Here is a 13,850-nt window from a genome sequence, read left to right as displayed (position 1 = left end):
TTGTTAACCCTTTGCTTAGTAATTAGGCCACATCCCATTAGACGCTCTACAAAGATATCAGAAGGCATACATTGAATCTTGTTGTGGAAAAAGCCCAAGAAAACAAATTTGAATACATCCAAATAGAATTTAAACAGAGATAAAAAAAGTAAGTACAAAGAACACACAGATTTACGTGTTTTTGCTTATAGCCTACGTCTAAGCACGGAGTAGGAATTCATTATATAGTCAGCAATGAAAAAGAAATACAGAATTGTGCACTCACAACCTTTCTCATAGGAAAAACCCTAAACTCCAAACTACAATCAATATCTCTCTCTTCTCTCACAAGAGAAAGACTATGTATACAAGAGACAAAAACCCCAAAAATAATTCTTCGTATCCGGTTCTGACCCATAATCTGCCTTATGCTTCCATCACAAATCACAATGAAATTTTGCCTTCGATTTTTCTCAAATTATTTTGGAGCGGATTCATAAGGCGGGTCGCCACAAAGAATTCAAGGCACAAATACAACCTATCTGCATTGGTTGACCAACTTCAGTGATTCAACCATTTCATGAATAGATCAATTTTTTTTTTTAATGAAGGAAAAATCATCATTCAAAAAGAAAAACAAAACCTTCTAGCTGCTTGAAAAACCGGTTAAAAAATAGGGGTTTTTATCGCTCAATCCACCCTTACAAATCTTAGCTCCATCATAGGGGTGGGGTGAATCCTAACCGTGGATCGATGCCAAATCCATAGGCAATATGTGGTTTTATAGGGGGCTACTAATAGACTAGGAGGGGGCTGTAATTTTTTATTTCTGAGGCGGAGTGCAGTCTACTTATCCCTAAAAAATATTACTCATCCCACCAACTAACCAGAAATTGATTTGGTCTTGCTCCTTCCAATTGTAATCCCTTCATCATCTCATATACATCCATCAAATGTTACATGAGTGGGAGAGTTAGAATTGTCATTTTCATCCAAATGTAATAATATAGTATTCAAATATTATCTAATATGTGATTATATTAAGCGAGAGCTATAATTGTTATTTTCATTGAATAAGCATTTATGGATGAACAATTAACCAAATGATCAATACAAATAGGTATTTATTTTGAAAATAGTTGGAAAAAGCACCTCCCCTAACAGTAATAAGTGCTTATTGGATTCCTAAACATCGTCAGGGTCCACAATTGGGAGGAGCCTTCCCATCTAGGATAGATGGAGCACAAGTTGTTTTCATCCTCCCATCAACATTCATGGAGGTTTCCTGTCTAGGTTCCTAGATGGAGCACGAGTTGTTTTCATCCTCCCATCAATATTCATAGAGGTTTTGATTGGTCATTTTTTTTTTGATATCATATATTTTTCTATAATTTATTATTTATATTAAAGGAAGGTAGGCTGAAGCCTCTCCGTTCAAATACGTGGTGCTCTCATTTCTTAGAAAATAATATTTTAGAAGTGATTAGTTATATTTTCAAATAAAATTCACAATTCAAATCACTCTTTCAAAATATTTAAATTAATAGATGATTCAAAATTTTTAATATAGAATGTTTAAAAATTGAAATAATTAAGATCATGGACCCGTACTTAGTATAGGGTCATGCCTAGTTTATTTACGAATTATGAACTTGATTAGTTTTGCACATGCGAGTGGCTCCTACATGAGAGGGACAAATGGCAGCCTATTAACATGTGCTTAGCGGTGTGGTTAGTGAAATGTACGACAAACAAATGGGCACAATTAGGGCTGTTCATGGTTTGGTTAATAGAACAATGGGATTATTTTTTTATAAATCAAATTGATATTACCAGTTTTTGGAAAATCGATAACATAAATCAAACAAAGCCGATCAGTTAATTTTGATCGATTTAGTTAACTGTTGGTTCGGTTCATCAGTTTTTTATATTTACAATATATATTATAAATAATATATAAATATATAATAAAATATTATATTTTAAATAATAAATAATATATTATTGATGGTGTGCGATCTAGATGCTCTTAGCTGGAGGGCAGGAACATCGGTCTACTTTGCTCCGGTCGAACTACTAAAGAGGAAAGCTCAGAGGACTCGAGGTGGCTTACCTACTAATGATGCGCATGTTGACAGCTTGGAAGCCTGGAAGGTGGCTTGGATGTCTAGATGAAGAGTTCATACTTGGAAGGTGGCTTGGATGCCTGGTTGAAGAGTTCTTACCTAGAAGGTGGCTCGGATGCCTAGTTGAAGTGTTCCTACCTAGAAGGTGGCTCGGATGCTAGGTTGAAGAATTCCTACCTGGAAGGTGGCTTTGGCACCTAGCTGAACAGTTCCTATCTATATAGTTTATTGGGGCGACCTACAAAGAAATAGTGTCAAAGTGCACAAGTTTCTTTACCCGGGGTGGGCACTCTGATGCTTAAGTTAGCGAATTGGAGATAAGAGAACTACGGGAGCTACAGGAGCGAAATTGCACACGTCCCTTGTGAGGTTGGAGGTAGGGCCCTTATATAGGCATTGTCTGGCGTGGGCTTTACACACTGCGCTCGAAATCTCTGGGAAGATGCACCTAACTAGTTCGAAGTCCTCGGAGGTAGTCGTGCACGTAGACCGGTCTTTGCGCCTTATTCGGTATCCTAAGGAACATTCGATGTGGGAGCCAACTTCTGAGAGACCTAGGAGTGAGGATGCATGCAGAATTTGTCGGTGAGCATGTCTCGTAGGTCACCACTTGGACCTCGATCAGTTCGACAAGCCTTTGAGGGAGACCGCTTCTCACGTCGAGGTCACTTCGACCGGTACTAACAAGGTACCATAGGTCAGCCCTGGACGAGGTGCTGCTAGCTGCCATAAGTTGTGGACGAGGTCACTAGCTAGGTTTCCATCGGGTCAGCGGAGGCAGATCACCAGGCCAGTGAAGGCAAGTCGCCAGGTCGGCAGAGACAAGTTGCCAGGTTGACGGCGGAGGCAAGTTGTCAGGTCGGTGACAGAGGCAGGTTGCCAGCTGGGACTCTATTATTTTGGCTAAGGCAAGTAATCGCTTAGGTGGTGCCAGGGTGTCATTCAACTGTTTCATCTGTCATGATGTTAGGGGAGTGCCAAATCTGCCCTCATCAATTATATATTATATATAATGCATATTAATTAATTTATAATATATATAAAATAATATATATATATATATATATATATAATATAGGGAAAATTTGATTGGTACCATGTACTTTGGCTTGAGTGACAATTTGGTCCTCGAACTTTAAAATGCAACAGTTAAGTACCCAAATTTTCAAAATGTGACAATCCAGTACCTACCGTTAACTAGTCCATTAATCAACCGTTAAATGACATTTGAAAAATTAGAATAGCCCTTTGAATGCCATCTAATTCTCTTTATCAGCCATCCAAACATTGACAAAAAACTGAACAGTCCCAAATCCTAGCCTCTTCTATTCAAAAAAGTTGGTGACTATTTAGAAGAATCTAGAATTTGGGATTGTTCATTTTATTGTCAATGTTTGGATGGTTGGAAAAGAGAATTATATGGCATTCTTAGGGCATTTTTTACTTTTCAAATGTTACTTAACGACAGTTCGGGTACTAAATTATCACATTTTAAAGTTTAGAGACTATTGCGAGGATTATTTAATTGTTATTTTATAGTTGTTGTTAGTGGTTTGTCAGCTTAAGAGGCGGTCAATCGTTTAGTTTCTTTCTTTCTTATTAGTTTGTTTATAGGGAGTGCTACCAGGGGCATACTTGTAATCTCCCATTCCTTTTATATTAAGTTAATATAAATAACTAAACCGGCGACAACCACAAGTAGTTGTTTTTTTTTGTCTCTCAATCATATCTTCCTCTTCTTCTCTTTCTCTCTCTAGTCTCTCTCTCTCCATGAATGATTACAGAGACCAAATGGTCACTCTAACCAAAGTATAGTGTAAATTTTTCCCTAAAATATATAGAAATATATGTATATTAGTTGGCTTGATTAATTGTCATTTTTCTTAGATTAGTTAACCAAACCGAACTTGTAGCTTCAGATATTTTAGGGTAAATTACGAAGACCCCCCTATATTATGGGGTCTATGACAAAGACCCCCCTGTTAGCATCCGATTTTTGCTTGGTCCCCTCTCTAACCCACTCCTTACTCTTCAAATGCCTAATTAGACCCTACAATTCTCTCTAGAACATGTCAAAACCATAAAAGACCACATTTTGACTCAAGCACCCTCAAATCCATTGTTAAAACTACACTATCCCCTTATGATTGCCACGATTGCGCTCTGATGAGGGAGGATTTGGCCCTCCAATGACATTGTGACACATGGCATCTCGGAACAAATAGGTGACATCTGGAACCACTTAGGCAACAACTTGCCTTAGCCAAGATGATGGTGTCCCAGCTGGCGACCTGGCGGCCTGGCACAAGCGCCGACTTGGTGACCTGCAAGACGTGCTCGCCAACAAATTCGGCATGCATATCCCAACACTCTCACGATCCTTGGAAGTTGGCCCACGTACCGAACGATCCAGAGGGTGGTCAACGTGCATGGCAGTTGCCTTCGGGAATCTCGAACCACTTAGGCGACCTCTCGAAAATCTCGAATACGGTGCGTGAAGCTCACGCCAAACAATGCCTATATAAAGGCACCAACCCCAATGGCATGGAGGGAGCAAGTAATCATATTCTATCTCTCATACTTTGTGATTTTCAGCTTGCAGTTTACTATGAGAGTACTGACTTAAGCATCAGAGCGACCTCACCAGGTTAGCCACCCCGGGTCCTCTGACATTGATTCCTTGCAGGTCTCTAAAGAACTACGAAGATCAACAACCTGCCTAGTTCGGCCCAGTCAGTTTGGCACCTAACCTGCCCAGCTCGGCCCAGTCAGTTCGACACCTAACCTACCCAGCTCGGCCCAGTCAGTTCGGCACCTAACCTACCCAGCTCGGCTCAGTCAGTTCGGCACCTAACCTGCCCAGCTCGGCTCAGTCAACTTGTTATCCAATCTGCCCCCAGCTTGGCCTGGTCAGCTTGACACCTAGTCTAGTCCCTGCTCGGCCTGGTCAACTCGACATCCAGGTCCTCACTCAACAAAATTTTCCACTTCGGCCTCTGAGTCATTGACCACTTGGAAGCAGACCGAATGATGATGTACTTAGCCAAAAAATTGATTCATCAATTGACGTCGTCTGTGGGAAACGCTACAAAAAGCTAAGTTCTCATCTTCTGAAAGGCTAAGTCCTCTTCTTCCAGAAAGCTAAGTTCCCACCTTTTAGAAACTAAAGCTCTCACTTTCTAATTTCCATTTTTTATGAACTCAAAGACTAAGCAGGAAGTTAATGGCCAACAGAGTAAGCAGCTTTGCTGACTTTATTTCAACTCAGATAAAGCCTCATCAGTCCTATTCGTGAGGTACCCTCTACAAGATGAGCTCTTCGTGGCTCCCGCGAGAGTTGGCAGCCAATGGACTGCATTGACACCCTTGTTGGTCAAGCCTTCGAGGGCTCCCGCGCGAGGTGGTGACCTAAAGTTAGTAGTGTTGCCCCTATAGGTCGAGCTTCTAGTAGCTTTTTGTAGGAGTGGGTGACCGGCGTCACTAACGAGGCTGATGCAGTGCAACTGTAACTCTAAAGTACCGAGCTGATAAAAGATCTCGACACTACATAAGACTCAATCGCCTCTTCGGCATGGGCAAAATCAAGGGTAAGGAGAGTGGACTGCGAGTCGCTTCCATAGCCCAAGGGCTAAAGTACCGAGCTGATAAAAGATCTCGTCACCACATAAGATCCAGTCGCCTCTTTGACATGGGCAAAATCAAGGTTAAGGAGAGTGGATTGCGAGTCGCTCCCAGAGCCCAAGGTTGCAAACACTTGGACTCATCGAATTAGTCATTCCAGGCCAAAAGGAGCAATCTACTCCCTTCGTCGAGTTACTTTCAGCTTGGGAGGGGGGCAAATGATGAGGGTGGATTTGGCCCTCCAATGACACTGTGACACATGGCATCTTGGAACAAATAGGTGACATCCGGAACCACTTAGGCAGCAACTTGCCTTAGCCAAGATGATGGTGCCCCAGCCGGCGACCTGGCACGAACCTATAAACATCATATGAAACAAAACCTATAAACATCCAATTATAACAAATTTCCACCATAAATTCCTTGATTTCACCATCCACATATTAAAGATTCCATTTTGACGAACCAGACGCTATGACTAAAACCCATGATCCAAATCTTAACCTTAAATTCCTTGATTTTGCCATCCACCCATCGAATATTCCATTTTGATGAACTGGAGGATGCTATGACTAAAACCCACGATCCAAATCTTAACCTTAAATTCCTTGATTTCACCATCCACTCATTGAAGATTCCATTTTGACGAACCAAATACTATGACCAAAACCTATAGTCCAAATACCCTAAACATGGTCGAAACTTTCATTGTCCACCCGATCGATCATCCATCAAATTTCAAATATCAAAATGACCATTTTGCCCTTCATTTAAAAGCATTCCAAATAAATCATTCTTATTTGTACACTTTCTAAATTCAAGATATCCGTTTTAACGTAAAATCCAACACCTCCAAACCCGTCAAAACCTCCATTAACCCCTGATCACCCATCCATTAAATTTTGCATAAAATCCTCATTTTACCCCTCTCATAAAAAGATTATGATTTGAGCCCTTTCATCACTCGTTACTCCCAAAATCAAAGATTTACATCATGACACTTCTTCCAAGGCCTCTAAACCTTACCAAAGTCTTCCTTAACCCTCCGATCACCTATCTGCCATATTTCAGACCTAAAACTTCCATTATGCCCTTCTTACAAAAAAGATTCAGATTTGAGCCATTTCATTGGCTCGGCCACCTGTACTTCAAATTCCCTCGACCCAAACACATTTAACTGATTGAATCTTATCAATTTATCTAAGACATTTAGAAATCCGATTCTGCAAGGTTTTAGCTCAAAATCCCTCGATCTGCCCATCAATCGAACAAGGTTCTATTTCGGGCTTTCTCATGGATCGGATTGCTCGTATTGTAAATTCCCTTAATCCGAACACATTTAAACTGATCAAACCCTGCCAATTTGTCCAAGCCCATTAGAAACACCATTATGTCAAATTTCAACTCAAAATTCCACCATCAAATAAAGATTATATTTTGGATGTTCTTATTGGTTAGATCACCCGTACCTCTCATTCCCCCAATGTAAACACATCTGAGTTGATCAAAACCCACAAATTCGTTCAGTACCTTAGAAGCCTCATATTATTAAATTTCAACTTAAAATTGCACTGTGTACCCCTACATTGAACAAAGATTCTATTTTGACCTTTTTCGTTATTCTCGAATGCTCGTATGTCAAATTCTCTGGATCCAAGCACCCTTGGCCAATGATCAGAATGTGCAAAACCCCTACCCTATCAAAATGCACCCAAAAATAAGACCCTTTTCTAATCGTTTGATAAAAATACCCTTAAATGTCATAAAATTACAAAATTACCCCTTTACCCCTTTATAAAATCCAATTTGTTTTAGGGGAGATCGGCCATAGAGGCACTGTTCACCGGGGATCTCCTTCAAGCTCTCCAACCTAGCGGCGGCAACTCTCTCCCTCTTTCTTCCTCTCTTCTTCTCCTCCCCCAATCTTCTTTCTTCTTCTTCATTTTTTGTTCCACCCTCCTCTGCTCCACCACCGCTGCAGCTCACAATAGCGGTAGTTTCTTTTTTCTCTCTCTGGCTTCTCCTCTCCTCTCTCTCTTCCTCCCCAACTCTCTGTCTGTATCTGTTCCACGATCACCGCCGCTGCAACTGCTAGCAACGGCGGCATTCCCTTGATCGGCCACCTCTCTCATTATCCTTTCTCTCATTTTCTCCCCTCTGTCACTTCCTTTGTCTCTCCTTCTCTCATTCTCCCTCCTCCTCTCTTTCTCACAAGCCAGCACCCACGCACTGTTCGTCTTCAAGTTCTCGACACTAAGAGAGTGGCGGCGAGCTTCTTCCCAAGTTCTCCTCCTCCCGATACAGATCATCCCTCCACTGCAACTCATCTCTCCACCGGAAATCCCCCTCTCTCTATTCTTTTTATTCTTTGTAATTTTTTTTACTGTTCTCTTTTTCCTTTTCCTTTTTCCTTCTATTCCCCTTGAAACCGCCGCTACCACAGCAACGATTCTCTTCCTTTTTTTTTTCTTTCATTCCTCCTCTCTATTCACCGCTGCAACAATCTAGACAGAGCACACCCCTCCAAGGCTCCTTTATCTCTGGCCAATTTCTGTAACCGATGAGAATCCAAGGTGTCAACCGGGAAGAGTAACATCTCTGCTTTGGTTTGTAACCAGTTTCAGGCTTCGTGACGATTGGAAAGGGCCCACCATCTATGAACCAACCATGACCTGGTATTCGATTCAAAAGCATGCAGTTATCTATCCAACACCAACATCGTGGCTCTGAATTTTGATTTGAAGGCAACATTCAAAGCGAACTTCTCCGGTTTTTGGTTCAACTCCATTAGCTTTGGTTTATTTCTTTATTTTCTCTTTTCTCCTATAATTTTGCATTGTTTTCCTATTAATCTATTAACTTAACAACATTTCCGTGCACTGGTTGGATTATTAACGATTTGTTCTTTTTTTCTCTATCTGATGCCATTCCTAATTCATTCATGAGCAAGCAGCAGTTCTCTGGGCTGAATTAAGGACATCTGAATTGGATTATTAACGATTTGGTTCTAGTCTCTTTCGTTTAAATGCATGCTCGGTAGATTAATTGAGACTGTTTGTTTTACACCGAGTTTGGTTAGGAATCCGAATCACTGACATCATGTATGTATTGGTAGTAATTGTTTTATTTATTTATTTATTTGCTGAGTTTCCTTAGATTGTGTTGCCACATTCTGAAGAGGTGTTGACATAACGATTGTCATTAGCCTTAATGCTTGCTTAATGGGTAGAAACACAATGGAAATTAGTTAGGTAGTTATCGGATAGTTACGGTTATGTTGATGTCATTTTAATTGTAGGAATGATTCCCATCTTGTGGGTAGTGAATATTTCTTATTAGATGGCTGATTAACTCCTTCCGTCCTATTAATTAATAAATAATTTTTAGAGTTTTTTTATTTTTTCTTTTTCATCTTTCTTTGTTATGTGTAATTCTGTAGGACAATGGAAAATAATTTATCCTTCTAAGGCACTAAACAACTATCATTCCCGTTCATGCACATATCATTCATTTTAGTTAGGTAGTTAATTTCTCTATCCTTTCATTTTTAAAAAAGTTTTCTTTTATCAAAGTAATGTTCTTTTTTTTTTTTATTTTGTCTCATCCCTTTTATTTGCTTTGCTATATAATTGCCATTTTGTATTTTGCAACGATTCACATGTATTGATAAGGGCTTGTACATTTGTGTATGATTTTTGACTTCCCCATGTGGACCCCGAGAGGGATGCCTAATCCCTTCCCCCTCCCATGCAGGTCTTATCGCAGCGGTTAGATTGGTACCTTACACATGGAGTTACTAAAAGACCAAAATGATTTTAAGTGGAAAAGCCCCGGGAGGTCCATCACTCCCAATTCATTCCCAATTGTGGGTGGCGACTCTAAAACAGCCCCAAGTGAGTCATTTTTCGATGCTCACACCCCCTGTATTGTGAGACAAAGACCCCCTTCATCCCTATACTACCCTTGTAAGAAAAACAATGTTCATCTTCTCCGACCTCATGATACACGAATAGCAGATTCCTTCACATTTCTCTTTCTCTCCCTCTCTCTCTCTCTCTCTCTCTCTCTCTCTCTCTCTCTCCCCCATCTCTCTTCTTCCCGCTTTCCTCTATTCTGTCCAAGCTGTCTAGTCTTTAGACTCTCCTTGATCTTCTCTCTCCACCGCCTGAGCTAAGCTACTGGTTTTGCAATCCCTTCATGAAAAAAGTCAGAAAAGGAAAACAATAAAAGGATTTGCAACTTAAACCTCTCAATCGTTAGCAACTCGGCATTCACGAACTGGTCAGCTTCTCTCGGCTAGGTTAGCAACAACACCCCTGTCGTAATCCCTTCGAGCACCGAATTCCACCCACAATGAGTCAGGAACCCGCCCATGGCTCCATGGTTCAATATTGGGACTTGTGGGGCCCATCCCCATATAATCAAACCTCTCTCCGTCTTCGATCTCCTTAAGGATAACTTCTTGATCGTCTGCTTCCTGTCTTGACATTATCATCTTAACGGTGCAAAAAAATCTGACTCCACTTCGTTCCAACCCGGCTCCAATTGTCGTTTCAGCAACATCACTTGACCACCAAAACAAACGCATAAAGCACAAACTCGTCCAGGCAACGGTCGAGCCACTCTAGCACATCAGCAGGTGTTGGGTAAGTTACACTATAGTAGCAGAAATGAATGTAAAATCAATCCCAGAACAACAAGAACCTTTCCCCCAAATTTGTGTGTCAAAGTGGGTTTGCCAACAACAATAATAATAAGTAAACAATTCAGCCAAGTAACAGAAAAACAGATAACAATCACCACACAATAGCACACCACAATTTTACGTGAAAAACCCCAAAATCGGGGAAAAACCATGGGACCTATGGTTCGTAAAAGTCTTTCACTAATTCAGAAATTAATGGATACAATAGTCTTCTCTAGTTGTAACTAGAGGCTTACAAACATCAAGGAAATAATCCTTGGCTCACAAAAACAACATTAACATCACCAAATGCAAGGTAGATACAACACAAACATAAGTTTAAATCTCACCAAGTTGCTATAAATCTGAACTGAGAAGTAGAGAAAAAGAAGAAGAATCACCAAATCTGAACTGGAGTGGGATTCTTAACTCCAACACTTAATATCATCAAGAACGGGCTTGAAAAGCACCTCCGAACTTGATCTTGAATGGAACAAGAGCCAACTTTTTCATCTTCTTCACAAAACTCAAAGAACTAGAAACCACTTTACCACTATTCGGCTCCCTTTTATTTAGGGAGCAAATGAAGGTGGGGTGGCCTCCTCCATAGTGGTATTTTACATTAATATGTTTGGATCTCGAGTGGAAAGTTGAATTTTTAGAGAGATGGATAGCATTTTGATTGTCACAATAGAGAGCATATCTTTCTTGTTTCATGCCCAATTGTTGCAAGAACTTCTTCAACCATAGGATCTCCTTACAGGCTTCTGTAGCTCTAATGTATTCAGCCTCTGTAGTAGACAATGCAATACACTTTTGAAGTTTGGATTGCCATGAAATTGCCCCCCCTACAAAAGTCATTAAATATCCCAAAGTGAACTTTTGGGAATCAATATCACCAGCCATATCTGTATCAGTATACCCATGTAACATGACTTTACCATTCCCGAAGCATAAGCATATCTGAGAAGTACCTCTGAGATACCTAAATATCCATTTTACTGCTGTCCAATGTTCTTTGTTGGGGTTAGAGAGAAATCGACTAACTATACCAACAACATGAACAATATCTGGCCTCGTGCACACTATAACATACATTAAATTGCCAACTGCCAAAGCATAAGGCACTTTTTTCATTTCAACTTTGTATTTCTTACTTGTAGGACATTGTCTAGTATTGAGCTTGAAATGACTTGCAAGTGGAGTAGTCACTGGTTTTGCATTGCTCATGTTGAACTTCTTAAGAACCTTTTCAATATATTTTTCTTGAGATAACCATAACTTCCCATCCTGTCTATCTCAAGAGATCTTCATACCAAGAATCTATCTAGCTGGTCCTAAGTCCTTCATTGCAAAAGACTTGCTAAGCTCATTTTTCAACCTGTCAATCTTGTTAGAATCATGTCCAACTATCAATATATCATCAATATAAAGCAAGAGAATAATGAAATCACTATCAGAAAATTTATTTACAAATACACAATGATCTGAAGTGGTCCTAGTATACCCATGATTAACCATGAATGAGTCAAATTTGTTGTCCCATTGTCTTGGTGGTTGTTTCAACTCATACAAGCTTTTCTTTAATTTACACACTAAATGTTCTTTTCTTATTTTCTTTGAATCCCTCTGGTTGCTCCATATAGATTTTTTCTTCCAAATCACCATGAAGGAAGACAGTCTTCACATCAAGCTGTTCAACTTCCAAATTTAAACTTGTAACTAGTCCAAGCACAACTCGAATAGAAGACATTTTCACCACAGGAGAGAATATTTCTTCAAAGTTGATACCCTTTTTCTGATTGAAACATTTCACAACCAACATTGCCTTGTATTTTAGTTGTGAGCCACTCTCATCAGATTTCAATTTATAAACCCATTTGTTTTTGAGATCCCTTTTCCCCTTTGGTAATTTCACCAAATCGTAAGTGTGATTCTCATGCAAGGATTTTAATTCCTCTTGCATTACTTTCAGCCACTCATATTTCTTATCATGTGACATAGCCTCTTGATAAGTCTCTGGCTCTCCCCCATCTGTCAGCATCACATACTCATGTGGAGGATACCTAGTGGAAGTTCTTCTCTCTCTAGTTGATCTTCTAAGCTGAACCTGTGGTGAAGGAATTGGAGATACATGTTCATTTTATACTTTCTCCGTATTTTCATTTATAGGAGTTTCATCACTAACTGTATCATTTTGTTCATTTAGTACAGCTTCCCCGTGATCACCATCAACTGTAGGTGGAAAAACCGGATCCAAGTTAATTGGAACATCAACAAAGAATTTTGGCTTCTAAATTTTCTCTATATCTTCACTGCTTTTGATTACTTTCTTGTCCACTGGATCCCAAACCTGTGCCCAAATTCTTCGTGCCCACAGCCTAAGAAGATGCACTGTTTAGCATTGTCATCAAGTTTGGATCTTTCATCTATAGGAATATGAACAAATGCCCTGCAACCAAACACTTTCAAATGACTATATGATATGGCTTTCCCTGTCCAAACTCTTTCAGGAGTATCTCCATTCAAAGGAACTGAAGGAGAAATATTGATGAGGTCAACTGTAGTTCTCATAACCTCACCCCAAAAGGATTTGGGTAACTTAGCATGAGAGAGCATACATCTGATTTTGTCAGTAATTGTTCTGTTCATTTTCTTTGCTACTCCATTATGTTGAGGAGTCTTAGGAACACTTTTCTCAAGTTTGATACCATGTATGTTACGATATTCTTCAAAAGAACCCATATATTCACCACCATTATCAGCTTGGATGCACTTCAACTTATTCCCTATTTCTCTCTCAACTTTGGTATGAAAATACTTGAAAACATCCAACACCTGATCCTTAGATTTCAAGGCAAATGTCCACACTTTTCTGGAGTGGTCATCAATAAATGTCACAAAATATAATGCACTATCAAGAGATCTATCTTTCATGTAACAAACATCAGTGTGAACTAAATCTAAAACATGAGGCTTTCTAGATGGAGTAAATTTATTAATGCAATTCTATTATGTTTGTCAGTTAAGCAATGTACACGTGTTTCAAGAGGCATACCTTTCACATCAGGAAGAAGATTTTCTCTGAAAAGTATCTGGATCCCTTTTTCACTCAAATGTCCAAGCATTCGGTGCCAAAGCTCAATGGATGAATCATGAACTGCATTCACCTCTCATTTGCTCAACCTTGCTTGCGTCACATAAAGGGCATTATGCTTTTTACCCTTTGTCAAAGACAGAGCTTCCATTTTCTATCACTGAAGGTATTTGCATAACCTTCATCATCTAACCTGCTAGTGGAAATCAGATTTAGGCGGATATCAGGAACATGTCTAACATTCTTTAAAATTAATTTGCAACCAGTATTGCTATCTAAACAAAAGTCTCTCATGCCAACGATCTTGGATGTACCAGCATTCCCTATGCGAACATGTCCAAGA

The sequence above is a fragment of the Nelumbo lutea genome, chromosome 2 (genome assembly GCF_056320005.1).
Source record: "Nelumbo lutea isolate HS-2025 chromosome 2, American lotus-T2T, whole genome shotgun sequence".
NCBI classification, from domain to species: Eukaryota; Viridiplantae; Streptophyta; class Magnoliopsida; order Proteales; family Nelumbonaceae; genus Nelumbo; species Nelumbo lutea.
Note: the sequence above shows the minus strand (reverse complement) of the source record.